The sequence below is a fragment of the Bos mutus genome, chromosome 2 (assembly GCF_027580195.1).
Source record: "Bos mutus isolate GX-2022 chromosome 2, NWIPB_WYAK_1.1, whole genome shotgun sequence".
Classification (NCBI taxonomy): domain Eukaryota; kingdom Metazoa; phylum Chordata; class Mammalia; order Artiodactyla; family Bovidae; genus Bos; species Bos mutus.
The window spans coordinates 92,525,301-92,543,082 of NC_091618.1; positions in this window are offsets into that span (position 1 = coordinate 92,525,301).

A 17,782-nucleotide genomic window follows, 5' to 3' on the forward strand; every position below is an offset into this window, starting at 1 on the left:
GTATTTTTTATGTTTAGAAGTTCTATTTAGCTTTTAAAAATAATTTCCATTTCTCTTTTTATTATAGTCATGTTTTTCTTTAAATTTCTGAGAATATTTATAGCAGTTATTTTGATATCTTTTCCTGATAATTTTATCATCTCTGCCATTTTGGGGTCTGTTATTATTTACTGATTTATCTCTTTGTTATGGGTAACACTTTTCTCTTTTTCACAGTTACAGGCACTTTTGATTGAATTTAGGACATTGTGAATGTTAATATTGAGTCCTGGATTTTTTTTTTTTTTTTTTTAATCTCAAACTTCATTTTACTAGGAAGTTAAGTGATTGGTAGGTTGGCATTGTCCTTCCTAGTCTTGTTTTAAAGTGTTTTAGGGTCAGTCACGGAGAACGCGATGGCACCCCACTCCAGTACTCTTGCCTGGAAAATCCCATGGACGGAGGAGCCTGGAAGGCTGCAGTCCATGGGGTCGCTAAGAGTCGGACATGACTGAGCGACCTCACTTTCACTTTTAACTTTCATGCATTGGAGAAGGAAATGGAAACTCACTCCAGTGTTCTTGCCTGGAGAATCCCAGGGATGGGGGAGCCTGGTGGGCTGCCATCTCTGGGGTCACACAGAGTCGGACACGACTGAAGCGACTTAGCGGCAGCAGCAGCAGCAGGGTAAGTCAGTAATAGTCCTTACCTTAGAGTTGCATTAGAGTTACATAACTTTGCTGACAAGTTATGACCTTCCATGTGCCAAATGTTTAGTAAGGTTTTGTACTCTGGCTGATTAGTACTTTACCATTTCTGATTTGTGTATAAGTTCTAGGAATGATTCAGCTGATAGCTTCTTGGTAGTTCTTTCGCTGGCCTGACGGCATTTGTACTCATCAGCAGACTCAACGGAATTTTCTATGCTGATTTCTGGAGCACTTTCTTTGAAGTGCCCCCCCCACCCCATATTTTACCTTGTCCCAAATATTTCAGCTGTGTCATTCTCCTCCAAGTCCAAACTCTGTCCTATCAATTTACAGTTTAGCATAGCTGCTATGATCTGCTTGAGTTTTTCCTTTGTCATATTCAAAAAAGTACTCCCAGGCAGATGGCCAGGGTGATCCTAAGGTTCATTTCATTTGCCTCCCTTTTCTAAAAGATCTCAGTCCTGTGTTGCCTGTTTCCAAAATTTGAAAACACACATTTCTTATTTCTGTCATGTTTTCTAGTTCTTTATGGGGGAAGGATAACACCAGTACCAGTTATCCCAATATAGTTGTTGTTCAGTCGCTCAGTCATGTTGGACTCGAGATCCCATGGACTGCAGCATGCCAGGTTTCCCTGTCTTTGACCATCTCCTGGAGCTTGCTCAAACTCATGTCCATTGAATTGGTGATCCCATCCAACCATCTGATCCTCTGTTGTCCCCTTCTCTTCCTGCCTTCAACCTTTCCTGGTATCAGGGACTTTTCCAGTGAGTTGGCTCTTTGCATCAGGTGGCCAAAGTATCAGAGCTTCAGCTTCAGCATCAGTCTTTCCAATGAATATTCAGGGTTGATTTCCTTTAGGATTGACTGGTTTGATCTCCTTGCAGTCCAAGGGACTCTCAAGAGTCTTCTCCAGCACCACAGTTAAAAGCATCAATTCTTTGGAAATCAGCTGTCTTTATGGTCCAACTCTTACATCCATACATGACTACTATAGCATTAAGCTGTCATTCCTAGGAAAATCTGTCAGTAGGTTACAAGGTCCTACCCCAGCCTGAGTTTCAAGTATTATGTGCTTTGACGTAGAAGTGAGGCAAGACAGTCATTTTCTATCTTCTTCCAACATCTGCCATCCCCTCTCATCCCAACCATATATTGAACCCCTACTTTGTGTTCAGGCCAGTCACTTTCTTGTTTTATTACTTAACTATTTTTTTTTTTTTGCCAGTTTAAAAACACAGAACTTTATAGGCCATATTTCTGATCATATTAATGAAATAAATGTAAACAAAGACAAAAAATCTCAACCTTGAAAATTGAGTTAAACATACCTGTGAGTATAGACTATAGACCACAGGAAAAACAATGAGCCCCCAGAGTCTTTGGAACCCCTGAGTCTTTCCAAACTCAGGGATAAGTGTATATAATTTCAATCATGTTTATTATTAAAGAAGATTAAAAAAAGGAATCCAGGATCTAAAGAAATTAGAAAACAACAATAATATAAGATAATATGGGAAGAGTGAATTTATTATTTATAAATTTATTTATGGGATTTCTTTGGAAGGAATGATGCTAAAGCTGAAACTCCAGTACTTTGGCCACCTCATGCGAAGAGGTGACTCATTGGAAAGGACTCTGATGCTGGGAGGGATTGGGGGGCAGGAGGAGAAGGGGACGACAGAGGATGAGATGGCTGGATGGCATCACTGACTCCATAGACGTGAGTCTCAGTGAACTCCGGGAGTTGGTGATGGACAGGGAGGCCTGGCGTGCTGCGATTCATGGGGTTGCAAAGAGTCGGACACGACTGAGCAACTGATCTGATCTGATCTGATATAATATATAAATATATGATTATATAAATATATATTATAGTTTATTATATAAATATATAATATAAAAATATATATTTGTAAATAAATATTTATAAATAATTTATTATTATTAGCTGGCCCACACTGACTCCACTTTGTCAGCTCTATCTTAGGTCCACATTCCTACCACCTGAGCATGTGCATTTGTAACAAATTCATAGATGCTGTTGAGATTCCTGATTGTGACCACACTTTGGGAACCACTGACATCCAGGTTGGAGAGAGAAAGGCCCTGGTATTGAGGATTAAGTGATTGTACCTGTGAGGAGAGTGGGTTGCAGAGACTGGAAACCATGCAGGGCTTGATGACATGGTCTACCTTTCTGAGTTCTCCTGACTATCCATCCATCTACCTGCCAACTTCCTCTTAAGCCAGACAACCTCACCTCCTACAAAAGAGATTACAGCATCATTAGTTATAATGAGATTTTATATTAATAAGGCTTTATTGCTACCTATAAAATATATACTCTGATGGTATGCTACCAAGCAGTCTGTCCTAAATGAGAGGAACCCAACTTTGTCTGATGGAATAAATGGATGAAATACACTTTGTAATGCACTATATTTCATTTTTATGTTGTGTGTTGACATTCTCATTTTCTGAATTCAACAGCATGTCATTAGTGTGGCTTCTGAGTAATTTTCATGATGTAACAAGAGTGTAAAATTTTCTGAAACCACTGGATTAATTAATCCAGATTTATCTTCTCAGCATCCCTGGTAAGTAAAGAGCTGTATCAGTTCTACTGCTAGGACCCTCTGACTTAGAAGGAGAAAGAGGACTTTGTGATTTAGCGTATGCTGGTACTTAGGGCCTGGGGACTGCTGGACTATTTCTTCTACAGTCAGTTTCCTTTGTTTACTTTTAATTTTTTTGTCATTATATTAATACTTTAACTCCAGTGTACAAATTAGTGTGATTCAATAATGCAAACATAACTGGCAGTGCATATTCCCAACCAACCTGCTACAGTTTCTTAATTCCTACTATGTTGGACATTCTCTTAGGTTATCTTAGGTAATGGAGGTTTAAGGTAAGGATGAGTAATGAAGAAATAAAGCTTTTTTTCTATGTACATGAAGGGTCTATTGTGTGTGTGTTTTTTTAATTTATTGAGGAAATAAAGTTTTTTAAACCCCAGTTTTTTTTTTCTTTCTTTTTCTTTATTAAATTTTAAAAGAAAATCCATCCTGAACCCTCCTCCCTCCTCCCACCCCATACCTTCCCTCTGGGTCGTCCCAGTGCACCAGTCCCAAGCATCCAGCATCGTGCATTGAACCTGGACTGGCATCTTGTTTCATACATGACATTTCACATGTTTCAATGCCATTCTCCCAAATCTTGCCACCCTCTCCCTCTCCCACAGAGTCCATAAGCCTGTTCTATACATCAGTGTCTCTTTTGCTGTCTCGTATACAGGGTTATCGTTACCATCTTTCTAAATTCCATATATATGCGTTAGTATACTGTATTGGTGTTTGTCCTTCTGGCTTACTTCACTCTGTATAATAGGCTCCAGTTTCATCCACCTCATTAGAACTGATTCAAATGTATTCTTTTTAATGGCTGAGTAATACTCCATTGTGTATATGTACCACAGCTTTCTTATCCATTCATCTGCTGATGGACATCTAGGTTGCTTCCATGTCCTGGCTATTATAAACAGTGCTGCGATGAACATTGGGGTACATGTGTCTCTTTCCCTTCTGGTTTCCTCAGTGTGTATGCCCAGCAGTGGGATTGCTGGATCATAAGGCAGTTCTATTTCCAGTTTTTGAAGGAATCTCCACACTGTTCTCCATAGTGGCTGTACTAGTTTGCATTCCCACCAACAGTGTAAGAGGGTTCCCTTTTCTCCACACCCTCTCCAGCATTTATTATTTGTAGACTTTTGGATCGCAGCCATTCTGACTGGTGTGAAATGGTACCTCATTGTGGTTTTGATTTGCATTTCTCTGATAATGAGTGATGTTGAACATCTTTTCATGTGTTTGTTAGCCATCTGTATGTCTTCTTTGGAGAAATGTCTATTTAGATCTTTGGCCCATTTTTTGATTGGGTCATTTATTTTTCTGGAGTTGAGCTGTAGGAGTTGCTTGTATATTTTTGAGATTAGTTGTTTGTCAGTTGCTTCATTTGCTATTATTTTCTCCCATTCTGAAGGCTGTCTTTTCACCTTGCTAATAGTTTCCTTTGATGTGCAGAAGCTTTTAAGGTTAATTAGGTCACATTTGTTTATTTTTGCTTTTATTTCCAATATTCTGGGAGGTGGGTCATAGAGGATCCTGCTGTGATGTATGTCAGAAAGTGTTTTGCCTATGTTCTCCTCTAGGAGTTTTATAGTTTCTGGTCTTACGTTGAGATCTTTAATCCATTTTGAGTTTATTTTTGTATATGGTGTTAGAAAGTGTTCTAGTTTCATTCTTTTACACATGGTTGACCAGATTTCCCAGCACCACTTGTTAAAGAGATTGTCTTTAATCCATTGTATATTCTTGCCTCCTTTGTCAAAGATAAGGTGTCCATATGTGTGTGGATTTATCTCTGGGCTTTCTATTTTGTTCCATTGATCTATATTTCTGTCTTTGTGCCAGTACCATACTGTCTTGATAACTGTGGCTTTGTAGTACAGCATGAAGTCAGGTAGGTTGATTCCTCCAGTTCCATTTTTCTTTCTCAAGATCGCTTTGGCTATTCGAGGTTTTTTGTATTTCCATACAAATTGTGAAATTATTTGTTCTAGCTCTGTGAAGAATACTGTTGGTAGCTTGATAGGGATTGCATTGAATCTATAAATTGCTTTGGGTAGTATACTCATTTTCACTATATTGATTCTTCCAATCCATGAACATGGTATATTTCTCCATCTATTAGTGTCCTCTTTGATTTCTTTCACCAGTGTTTTATAGTTTTTTATATATAGGTCTTTAGTTTCTTTAGGTAGATATATTCCTAAGTATTTTATTCTTTTCGTTGCAATGGTGAATGGAATTGTTTCCTTAATTTCTCTTTCTGTTTTCTCATTATTAGTGTATAGGAATGCAAGGGATTTCTGTGTGTTGATTTTATATCCTGCAACTTTACTATAATCATTGATTAATTCTAGTAATTTTCTGGTGGAGTCTTTAGGGTTTTTTTTCTATGTAGAGGATCATGTCATCTGCAAATAGTGAGAGTTTTACTTCTTCTTTTTCCAATTTGGATTCCTTTTATTTCTTTTTCTGCTCTGATTGCTGTGGCCAAAACTTCCAAAACTATGTTGAATAGTAATGGTGAAAGTGGGCACCCTTGTCTTGTTCCTGACTTTAGAGGAAATGCTTTCAATTTTTCACCATTGAGGATAATGTTTGCTGTGGGTTTTTGTCATATATAGCTTTTATTATGTTGAGGTATGTTCCTTCTATTCCTGCTTTCTGGAGAGTTTTTATCATAAATGGGTGTTGAATTTTGTCAAAGGCTTTCTCTGCATCTATTGAGATAATCATATGGTTTTGTTTTTCAATTTGTTAATGTGGTGTATTACATTGATTGATTTGCGGATAGTGAAGAATCCTTGCATCCCTGGGATAAAGCCCACTTGGTCATGGTGTATGGTCTTTTAATATGTTGTTGGATTCTGACTGCTAGAAGTTTGTTAAGGATTTTTGCATCTATGTTCATCAGTGATATTGGCCTGTAGTTTTCTTTTTTTTGTGGGATCTTTGTCAGGTTTTGGTATTAGGGTGATGGTGGCCTCATAGAATGAGTTTGGAAGTTTACCTTCCTCTGCAATTTTCTGGAAGAGTTTGAGCAGGATAGGTGTTAGCTCTTCTCTAAATTTTTGGTAGAATTCAGCTGTGAAGCCGTCTGGACCTGGGCTTTTGTTTGCTGGAAGATTTTTGATTACAGTTTCAATTTCCGTGCTTGTGATGGGTCTGTTAAGATTTTCTATTTCTTCCTGGTTGAGTTTTGGAAAGTTGTACTTTTCTAAGAATTTGTCCATTTCTTCCTCGTTGTCCATTTTATTGGCATATAATTATTGATAATAGTCTCTTATGATCCTTTGTATTTCTGTGTTGTCTGTTGTGATCTCTCCACTTTTGTTTCTAATTTTATTGATTTGATTTTTCTCCCTTTGTTTCTTGATGAGTCTGACTAATGGTTTATCAATTTTATTTATCCTTTCAAAGAACCAGCTTTTGGCTTTGTTGATTTTTGCTATGGTCTCTTTTGTTTCTTTTGCATTTATTTCTGCTCTAATTTTTAAGATTTCTTTCCTTCTACTAACCCTGGGGTTCTTCATTTCTTCCTTTTCTAGTTGCTTTAGGTGTAGGGTTAGGTTATTTATTTGACTTTTTTCTTGTTTCTTGAGGTGTGCCTGTATTGCTATGAACTTTCCCCTTAGGACTGCTTTTACTGTGTCCCACAGGTTTTGGGTTGTTGTGTTTTCATTTTCATTCATTTCTATGCAAATTTTGATTTCTTTTTTGATTTCTTCTGTGATTTGTTGGTTATTCAGCAGGGTGTTGTTCATCCTCCCTATGTTGGAATTTTTAATAGTTTTTCTCCTGTAATTGAGATCTAATCTTACTGCATTGTGGTCAGAAAAGATGCTTGGAATGATTTCTATTTTTTTGAATTTACCAAGGCTAGCTTTATGGCCCAGGATGTGATCTATCCTGGAGAAGGTTCCATGTGCGCTTGAGAAAAAGGTGAAATTCATTGTTTTGGGATGAAATGTCCTATAGATATCAATTAGGTCTAACTGGTCTATTGTATCGTTTAAAGTTTGTGTTTCCTTGTTAATTTTCTGTTTAGTTGATCTATCCATAGGTGTGAGTGGGGTATTAAAGTCTCCCACTATTATTGTGTTATTGTTAATTTCTCCTTTCATACTTGTTAGCATTTGTCTTACATACTGTGGTGCTCCCATGTTGGGTGCATATATATTTATAATTGTTATATCTTCTTCTTGGATTGATCCTTTGATCATTATGTAGTGACCTTCTTTGTCTCTTTTCACAGCCTTTGTTTTAAAGTCTATTTTATCTGATATGAGTATTGCTACTCCTGCTTTCTTTTGGTCCCTATTTGCATGGAAAATCTTTTTCCAGCCCTTCACTTTCAGTCTGTATGTGTCGCCTGTTTTGAGGTGGGTCTCCTGTAGACAACATATGTAGGGTCTTGTTTTTGTATCCATTCAGCCAGTCTTTGTCTTTTTGGTTGGGGCATTCAACCCATTTACGTTTAAGGTAATTACTGATAAGTATGATCCCGTTGCCATTTACTTTATTGTTTGGGGTTCGAATTTATACACCATTTTTGTGTTTCCTGTCTAGAGAATATCCTTTAGTATTTGTTGGAGAGCTGGTTTGGTGATGCAGAATTCTCTCAGCTTTTGCTTGTCTGAGAAGCTTTTGATTTCTCCTTCATACTTGAATGAAATCCTTGCTGGGTACAATAATCTGGGCTGTAGGTTATTTTCTTTCATCATTTTAAGTATGTCTTGCCATTCCCTCCTGGCTTGAAGAGTTTCTATTGAAAGATCAGCTGTTATCCTTATGGGAATTCCCTTGTGTGTTATTTGTTGTTTTTCCCTTGCTGCTTTTAATATTTGTTCTTTGTGTTTGATCTTTGTTAATTTGATTATTATGTGTCTTGGGGTGTTTCTTTGGGTTTATCCTGTTTGGGATTCTCTGGGTTTCTTGGACTTGGGTGATTATTTCCTTCCCATTTTAGGAAGTTTTCAACTATTATCTCCTCAAGTATTTTCTCATGGTCTTTCTTTTTGTCTTCTTCTTCTGGGACCCTATGATTCAATGTTGTAGCGTTTAATATTGTCCTGGAGGTCTCTGAGATTGTCCTCATTTCTTTTCATTCGTTTTTCTTTTATTCTCTCAGATTCATTTATTTCTACCATTCTATCTTCTAATTCACTAATCCTATCTTCTGCCTCTGTTATTCTACTATTTGTTGCCTCCAGAGTGTTTTTAATTTCATTTATTGCATTATTCATTATATATTGACTCTTTTTTATTTCTTCTAGGTCCTTGTTAAACCTTTCTTGCATCTTCTCAATCCTTGTCTCCAAGCTATTTATCTGTGATTCCATTTTAATTTCAAGATTTTGGATCAATTTCACTATCATTATTCGAAATTCTTTATCAGGTAGATTCCCTATCTCTTCCTGTTTTGTTTGGTTTGGTGGGCATTTATCCTGTTCCTTTATCTGCTGGGTATTCCTCTGTCTCTTCATCTTGTTTAAATTGCTGAGTTTGTGGTGTCCTTTCTGTATTCTGGCAGTTTGTGGAGTTCTCTTTATTGTGGCTTTTCCTCGCTGTGTGTGGGTTTGTACAGGTGGCTTGTCAAGGTTTCCTGGTTAGGGAAGCTTGTGTCGGTGTTCTGATGGGTGGAGCTGTATTTCTTCTCTTTGTTCAGTCGCGCTCCTTTCAAAGAGTTGGATTGCTTTTCCGGGTGCCTGATGTCCTCTGCCGGCATTCAGAAGTTGTTTTGTGGAATTTACTCGACGTTTAAATGCTCTTTTAATGAATTTGTGGGGAAGAAAGTGTTCTCCCCGTCCTACTCCTCCGCCATCTTTCAACACTTGAGATTCTGTTTCAACTGGTGTCTTCTCCTGTCTGGGGTGTCAAGATTCTCCTGAGGTCTCTTTCTGATGGTGGCTTCAGGATAAACTCCGGCCCGGAGCGCAGGGCAGCGGTGCACCTGTCCCCAGGGGAAGCCGCCGGCCCTCGGCGGGTTCGGAGTGAGATCTAAACCCCAGTTTTAAGAATTTAAGTGAAGACAGTGAAATCACAAGACACAATTTTCAATGGTATCTAGTAATAAATTTTGACTAAAGAATCTGAGTAAAGATTTACCCTCCCACCTGAAATAAATCAGATAATATATATGGAACAGTGGCTTCCAAGTTTCCATTCAGGCAGTGAAGAAAAGTGATTCCTGAGAGCTGAAAGGCAAATAAGGTGAGCCCTATGATTTCCCCAGCTTACTGTGTTGAGAGAATTTCCAGAATGCAACACAGAGAGCATGAACCCAGATTGAGCCTGGCATATGCCCCAGGTAGAAGAAATGGAGCTGAAAGTCCAGGAGGCCAAGGCGGCTAGAGTTCCAGGAGAGAGTATCAGAAAAGAGAACCACACAGGGATCAGCAGTGGACAGATCAGCACCTATGTATGGGGACGCTACCTGAGACATGGGAGGGAAACACCAAAAGGATTATGAGTAACAGCACTAGGGCCTATTCTAATGTTTTTATGTCCTCAACCCCTCAACACACATTGGAAGAGAGTATTCTTGGGTATATGGTCTTTTCTCTCCATCTTCTCTTTCCAGAATCTCTGCCTCCTTTGAGGAGAAGATACAGACTTGGCAATCAAGCTGTTTACTTGTAGGGTCAGGACAGAATATCTCTGCTACACTGTCTCCTGTGTTCTGATCTTTCCCAGGCAAAATTTATGTAACTGAATATTGTGGTCTGAATATTTCTGTCTCCCCCAAATCCATATGTTGAAGTCTGTTTAAAAAAAAATTAATAGGTAAAAGCCTCAGTTAAATGGAGTAAGGAGAGTAGAGGGGGAATTCTCATATCCTGTGACAATAGCTGATTAAGAAAAGAGACGCTTTTTATTTTTTGGCAAGGACTCAGCCAATGAAATGCCATGGATTCTCGGTTTACTACATTCCTCCTGACTTCCTTTTCCTCTCTAAAAAAGAGTTCTCCTTCCCTTGCCAATGGGGGCACTTGCATATGGCTCCCCATGGTTGCAAACCCCAAATTGTAGTTCTCTGTTGATGCTTAGCAAACTCGTCATTGCTGGAAAATATCTGCTAATCTGTTTATTCCAGGTCTACAAGTCCTCACCCCAATGTGAAGTTATTTAGAGATGGGGCCTTTGGGGAGTGATTAGCTTTAGAGAATGTTATGAAGGTAGAATGAATTAGTGTCCTTAAACGAAGTGGATCTTCATGACCCAGATAATCACGATGGCATGATCACTCCCCTAGAGCCAGACATCCTGGAATGCAAAGTCAAGTGGGCCTTAGGAAGCATCACTACAAACAAAGCCAGTGGAGGTAATGGAATTCCAGTTGAGCTATTTCAAATCCTAAAAGATCATGCTGTGAAGGTGCTGCACTCAATATGCCAGCAAATTTGGAAAACTCAGCAGTGGCCACAGGACTGAGACATGGGAGGGAAACACCAAAAGGATTATGGGTAACAGCACTAGGGCCTGTTCTAATGTTTTTATGTCCTCAACCCCTCAACACACATTGGAAGAGAGTATTCTTGGGTATATGGTCTTTTCTCTCCATTTTCTCTTTCAAGAATCTCTGTCTCCTTTGAGGAGAAGGTACAGACTTGGCAATTAAGCTGTTTTCATTCCAATATGAAAGAAAGGCAATGCCAAAGAATGCTCACTACTGTACAGCTGCACTCATCTCACAGGCTAGCAAAGTAATGCTTAAAATTCTGCAAGCCAGGCTTCAACAGTATGTGAACCGTGACCGTCCAGATATTCTAGCTGGATTTAGAAAAGGCAGACAAACTAGAGATCAAATTGCTAACATCTGTTGGTTCATCAAAAAAGCAAGAGAATTCCAGAAAAACATCTACTTATACTTTATTGAATATGCCAAAGCCTTTGCCTGTGTGGATTACAACAAACTCTGGAAAATTCTTCAAGAGATGGGAATACCAGACCACCTGACCTGCCTGCTGAGAAATCTGTATGCCGGTCAAGAAGCAACAGTTAGAACTGGACATGGAACAACAGATTGTTTCCAAATTGGGACAGGAGTATGTCAAGGCTATATATTGTCACCCTGCTTATTTAACTGGAATGAAGCACTAGATGGAATCAAGATTGCTGGGAGAAATATCAATAACCTCAGCACCACACTTATGGCAGAAAGCAAAGAGGAACTAAAGAGCCTCTTGATGAAGTGAAAGAGGAGAGTGAAAAAACTGGCTTAAAACTCAACATTCAGAAAACTAAGATCATGGCATCTGGTCCCATCACTTCATGGCGAATAGGTGGAGAAACAATGGCAACAGTGAGACACTTTATTTTTTTGGGCTCCAAAGTCACTGCAGATGATGACTGCAGCCATGAAATTAAAAGATGCTTGCTCCTTGGAAGAAAAGTTATGACCAACGTAGACAGCATATTAAAAAGCAGAGATATTACTTTGCCAACAAAGGTCCTTCTAGTCAAATCTATGGTTTTTCCAGTAGTGTTGTATGGATGTCAGAGTTGGGCTATAAAGAAAGCTGAGTGCCGAGAATTGATGCTTTTGAACTGTGGTGTTGGAGAAGACTCTGAGAGTCCCTTGGACTGCAAGGAGATCCAACCAGTCCATCCTAAAGGAAATTAGTCCTGAATACATATTGGAAGGACTGATGCTGAAGCTGAATCTCCAATACTTTGGCCACCTGATGCGAAGAACTGACTCATTTGAAAAAACCCTGATGCTGGGAAAGATTGAAGATGGGAGGAGAAGGGGATGACAGAGGATGAGATGGTTGGATGGCATTACTGACTCAATGGACATGAGTTTGAGTAAACTCCAGGAGTTGGTGACGGGCAGGGAAGACTGGTGTGCTGCAGTCCATGGAGTCGCAAAGAGTTGGACACGACTGAGTGACTGAACTGAACTGAAAAGAAGTGGAAGAAAACAGAACTCTTCCTCCACCGTGTGAGGACACAATGAGAGGGCGGCCATCTGTAAACCAGGAAGCAGGCTTTTATCAGGAACTGAATCTGCCAGCACCTTGATCTTGGACTTAGAAATAGTTATGTATAATCTTAGAAACCATCTTGACCTCCAGAACTGTGAGAAATAAATGTTTATTGTTGAGGCCACCCAGGCTATGGCTTTTTATCAGAACAACCTGAGATGACTAACACACTGAATTTCTAGCATGCATATAGTTTGTAATGTACACAGCCATATTAATAGTAGGTAGCTGGGCTCCAGATGTGTGTGTGTGTGTGTGTGTGTGTGTGCGTGCGTGCTCAGTCATGTGCAACTCTTTGAGACCCTGTAAATTATAGCACACCAGGCTCTTCTGTCCATGGGATTTCCCAGGCAAGAAGAGTGGAGCAGGTTGCCATTTCCTATTCTAGGGGATATTCCTGACCCAGGGATGGAAACTGCATCTCTTGTGTCTTTTGCACTGGCAGGTGGATTCTTTACCATCAGCAGCACCTGGAAAGCCAGGTGTTGGCCGCTGCTCAAATTGAGGAGCAGGTACTAGCAGAGTGATGAGAAGTGCAGGGTCTGGAGAAGGTGGCAGGGATCTGTGTCTGGATGTACATGTAGATAGCTTTGTGATTCTGGATAATCTAAGTAACCTTTCTAAGCCTCAGTTTCTTCAAGGTATGGAATGGAAGTTACAATTGTAGAATCTTCCTTCTAGGATGAATTTAGAGGATTGTATGATAATATGTGAAGCATAGTGCCTGTCACATACCAGAAGGTGTCCCCCAAGTCTGAATTTCTGGAAGCCCATACAAGTGCCCTATGGAGACTTTGGTTTGCTAGGTTATCAGGGGGCAGTTTACAGGTTGATCCTAGCTACTGCATTTCAGTTCAGTTCAGTTGCTCAGTTGTGTCCAACTCTTTGATAACCCAAGGACTGCAGCATGCCAGGCTTCCCTGTCCATCACCAACTCCTGGAGCTTGCTCAAACTCATGTCCATTGAGTCGGTGATGTCATCCAACCATCTCATCCTCTGTCATCCCCTTCTCCTCCTGCCTTCAGTCTTTCCCAGCATCAGGGTCTTTTCAGATGAGTCAGTTCTTTCCAATGAGTCACATCAAGTGGCCAAACTATTGGAGTTTCAGCCTCAGCATCAGTCCTTCCAATAAATATTCAGGACTGATCTCCTTTAGGATGGACTGGTTGGATCTCCTTGCAGTCCAAGGGGCTCTCAAAAGTCTTCTCCAACACCACAGTTCAAAAGCATCAATTCTTAGGTGCTCAGCTTTCTTTATAGTCCAACTCTCACATCCATACATGACTACTGGAAAAACCATAGCTTTGACTAGATAGATCTTTGTTGGCAAAGTAATGTCTCTGCTTTTTAATACACTATCTAGGTTGGTCATAGCTTTTCTTCCAAGGAGCAAGCGTCTTTTAATTTCATGGCCGCAGTCACCATTTACTATCTGAAGTGATTTTGGAGTCCAAGAAAATAAAGTCTCTCTGTTAGCAAATCAGTGGCCATGACTGCCACCCAGAATGCAAACTTGTTCTCCAGGACCATTTTGTTCCCACTCCCAGGGCCTGACAGGGCCAAGAGCTCTGACTCAGGCAGACAAGGTGACTCTAAAGGTTGGTTTCTTCTCCATAATCTCTTGCCAATGGGGAGAATTTGGAAGTGTTCTTAAGAGCTTTTATGCAATTCAAGTGTTTCTAGTGTAAATAGCCCTAATAACTTGATCCAGTTCCATGGAAGTGACTGATTGTTCTGGACTATATTTATGTACCTTTCTGCATTGCTATCTTCTAATTAGTCTCTAATCACATAACAATTTTCATGCCATGGATCCCTTAGGTAGTCTGTAGAAGCCTATAGACTCCACAGAATCATGTGATAAATGCATAAAATAAAATATCCAAGGTTACAAAGACATCAATTACATTCAGTTATCAAAATTAACAAATGCAATTTATGATCTTTATTAGCACATTCAATAAGAAATGTAGCAGAAAATAATAACTGCTCTAATTTTGAGGTAGCAATGAATATAAACTGTGTCTGGAAATCTGCAATAGTTGTAATATGTACTATAAAAATATCTATGATTTCTATTATTGACAAAGTTACAGATTCTCTTAATTTTATTGTGATTTGTAGTCTAATCTACAAATCACAATAAATGAAAGTACATGTTAAATAATCAATAAGAAATTTGTGCAAATAAAGATGTTAAGTGTTTCCACCATCCAAGTTCAGGGGCCTCTGAATTCTTGAGGGGTTATATACGTAGACTTCTTTTCTTCTTCAAATGGATACATGGCCAAAAACCAGACAAACTTCAGGAGTCTAGATATTCCTCAGTTCCAATATGCTGTTAGGCATTTTAAATAGGAAGTGTTCGTACAAGGGCATGGGGTGTTAAGGTGGATGTTAGGTACACAGCAGGTAACTGGAAGTATCTGAAATGTCAGGTGCATCATGGGGAGTGTTTGATGCCTACAGAAATTTTCTCTTTCTTCCCTTCTATCCTCTTCATTCTCCCCCTCCCCGTTCCTCCTCCTCTCCCTCTACCTCCTTTTCCTTACCTGCTCTATGCCTCCCATCCTACCTCTTTCTTCTAATGGAAATGCCTGCAGTACAGAGAACCATGTCTTCTAATAATTTGGTTATAGGCCTTCCCATCACTGTAACTTGTAGGGTGTGTAACCCACAGAAGACTTTTAATTAGCTTAAAGATACGCTGTATGTGAGAGTTGTGAAGATGAAATCCAGGCCCTGATATTTGGTAGCTCAGATAGTAAAGAATCTGCCTGCAATGCAGGAGACCCAGGCTCAATTCCTGGGTCAGGAAGATTCTCTGAAGAAGCGAATGGCAACCCACTCTAGTATTCTTGCCTGGAGAATTCCATGGACTGAGGAGCCTGGCTGGCTACGGTCCATGGGGTTGCAAAGAACTGGACAGAGTGAAGTGATTTAGCAGGCAAAGGGGTGAGGGTTAGTAGCTTCTCCTAATTTATTTAGAGTGGCTTTTAATTTTTTAGAACCCTGAGTAATATTAATAAGAACATTTTATATTGTTATCTAATATCCATGTATACTTGTACAGATTACATATGTACGTGCATGTATGCTTGTAACTGAAACAATGTTCCAAGATCATATGTTATGGGATGCATTTTGATATTTTTATTCTATTCTATCTTATTTCATTCTATAATTTAGTTCAGTTCAGTTCAGTCTCTCAGTCGTGTCCGACTCTTTGCAACCCCATGAATCACAGCATGCCAGGCCTCCCTGTCCATCACCAACTCCCGGAGTTCACTCAGACTCACGTCCATTGAGTCAGTGACGCCATTCAGCCATCTCATCCTCTGTCGTCCCCTTCTCCTCCTGCCCCCAATCCCTCCCAGCATCAGAGTCTTTTCCAGTGAGTCAACTCTTCGCATGAGGTGGCCAAAGTACTGGAGTTTCAGCATCAGTCCTTCCAAAGAAATCCCAGGGCTGATCTCCTTCAGAGTGGACTGGTTGGATCTCCTTGCAGTCTAAGGGACTCTCAAGAGTCTTCTCCAACACCACAGTTCAATTCTTTGGTGCTCAGCTTTCTTCACAGTCCAACTCTCACATCCATACATGACCACTGGAAAAACCATAGGCTTGACTAGATGGACCTTTGTTGGCAAAGTAATGTCTCTGCTTTTCAATATGCTATCTAGATTGGTCATAACTTTTCTTCCAAGGAGTAAGTGTCTTTTAATTTCATGGCTGCAGTCACCATCTGCAGTGATTCTGGATCCCCCCAAAATAAAGTCTGACACTGTTTCCACTGTTTTCCCATCTATTTTCCATGAAGTGATGGGACCATATGCCATGATCTTCAAAATATGCTAAATAAATTCCATTCTCTAATAGGTTGTCATCTTCAGTTTGAAAAGAAGAGATTCTGAGAATCCAAAAAGAAATGTATTGAAATGTATTATACTGCAAAAAACACTGTAATGCTGTTTTCACACAGTGAAAATTATTGGTCCCATGAAGGAAAAGGGAAATGGATGGAAGATCGTGTATTTCTCCTTTACTATTGCCTGCAGGATCTTAGTCTTTAAAGTCAGTCTTAACATTTAGAAAATTACCATGACTTCCTCCACAGAGAGTCTGTACTTTTTCTGACACTACATTTTGATTAAATAACTAGGTCTTTGATGCCTCTTGGTAGGGTGTGGCTCTTCAGATGTTTGTTTTGGTGTGATTTGTTGTTTAGTCCCTAAGTTGTGTCTAATTGTTTGAGACCCCATGGACTGTAGCCCAACAGGCTCCTCTGTCCGTGGTGTTTTCCAGGCAAAAATAGTGGAGTAGGTTGCCATTTCCTTCTCCAGGGGGTCTTACCAACCCAGGGATCAAACCCAAGTTTCCTGCATTGGCAGGTGGATTCTTTACGAAGTCCCCAGGGAAGCCCTTAGGTGTGAGTGTGGAGTCTTTAACACTTTCATACTCTTACTGTTTTTTTGTCAGTCTTCCCATCTCATGGCTCCTGGAGTGGAGGAGCGTTCTATCATGAGTTTATCCTTTGTACTACTGCTTTTCAGTTATTTCGATAGACAATCAAATCACATCATCCTCACCAACCATTTGGATTGTGCCTGAAAAGGAAATTCTCTCTATTGGGGACAAATGGATGACAGAGGCTCTTAAATGAAGAAGGAATGATGACAAAATCAAGGCACTGAGCCTAGTCATGTCAGTGAGTTAGTGCCACTGGGATGTCTCTAATTATGGGCTTCCCACGTGGCGCTAGTGGTAAAGAACCCACCTGCTAATGCAGGTAGACTTAAGAGACCCAGGATTGATCCCTGGGTTGGGGAGATCCCCTGGAGGAGGGCACAGAAACCCACGCTAGTTTTCTGGAGAATCTCTGGTAGGCTACAGTCCATAGGGTTGCACAGAGTCAGACATGATTGAAGTGACTGAGCACTCATACATGTCCCTAACTAGGCACTGAAGCTTTTGGCCCCTGCAAGTTGTGGAGAAAAGCTACTTATTATTTCTTACTCATAGAGTACCTGACATTGTGGTAAACTTCATAAGGCTCTCCAAAAATGTCCCAGTGTCAGCTCAAAGATTCCTGGACTTATAAAGCTGACATTAGCACCTTACACAGAGCAACAAACAGGAAAAAACAAAACACAATGGTTTTGTTCACAAACAATTCAGTCTCTTCTTCTTGTCTTTTTCTACTCTGAGAGATTTTTTTTTGACTTTTGTGGTTCATTCAGATTCATTCTCTACTCAGTAAGAGAATAGCTATAATATGCCATGTAACCAATTTATCTGTAAAGTCATTACCCATATAATTTGATTTTAATTAAAAAGTGCTTCTGCACTTTACTTATCTGGTTTAATACCCACTGAAACGTATTTTAAAGTCAAATTGTCTTCTTGAACAGAAAAAGCTTTATTTTTAATGATATTTTTGTATTGTATGGGATTCATAGAAAGTGAAAGTTGCTC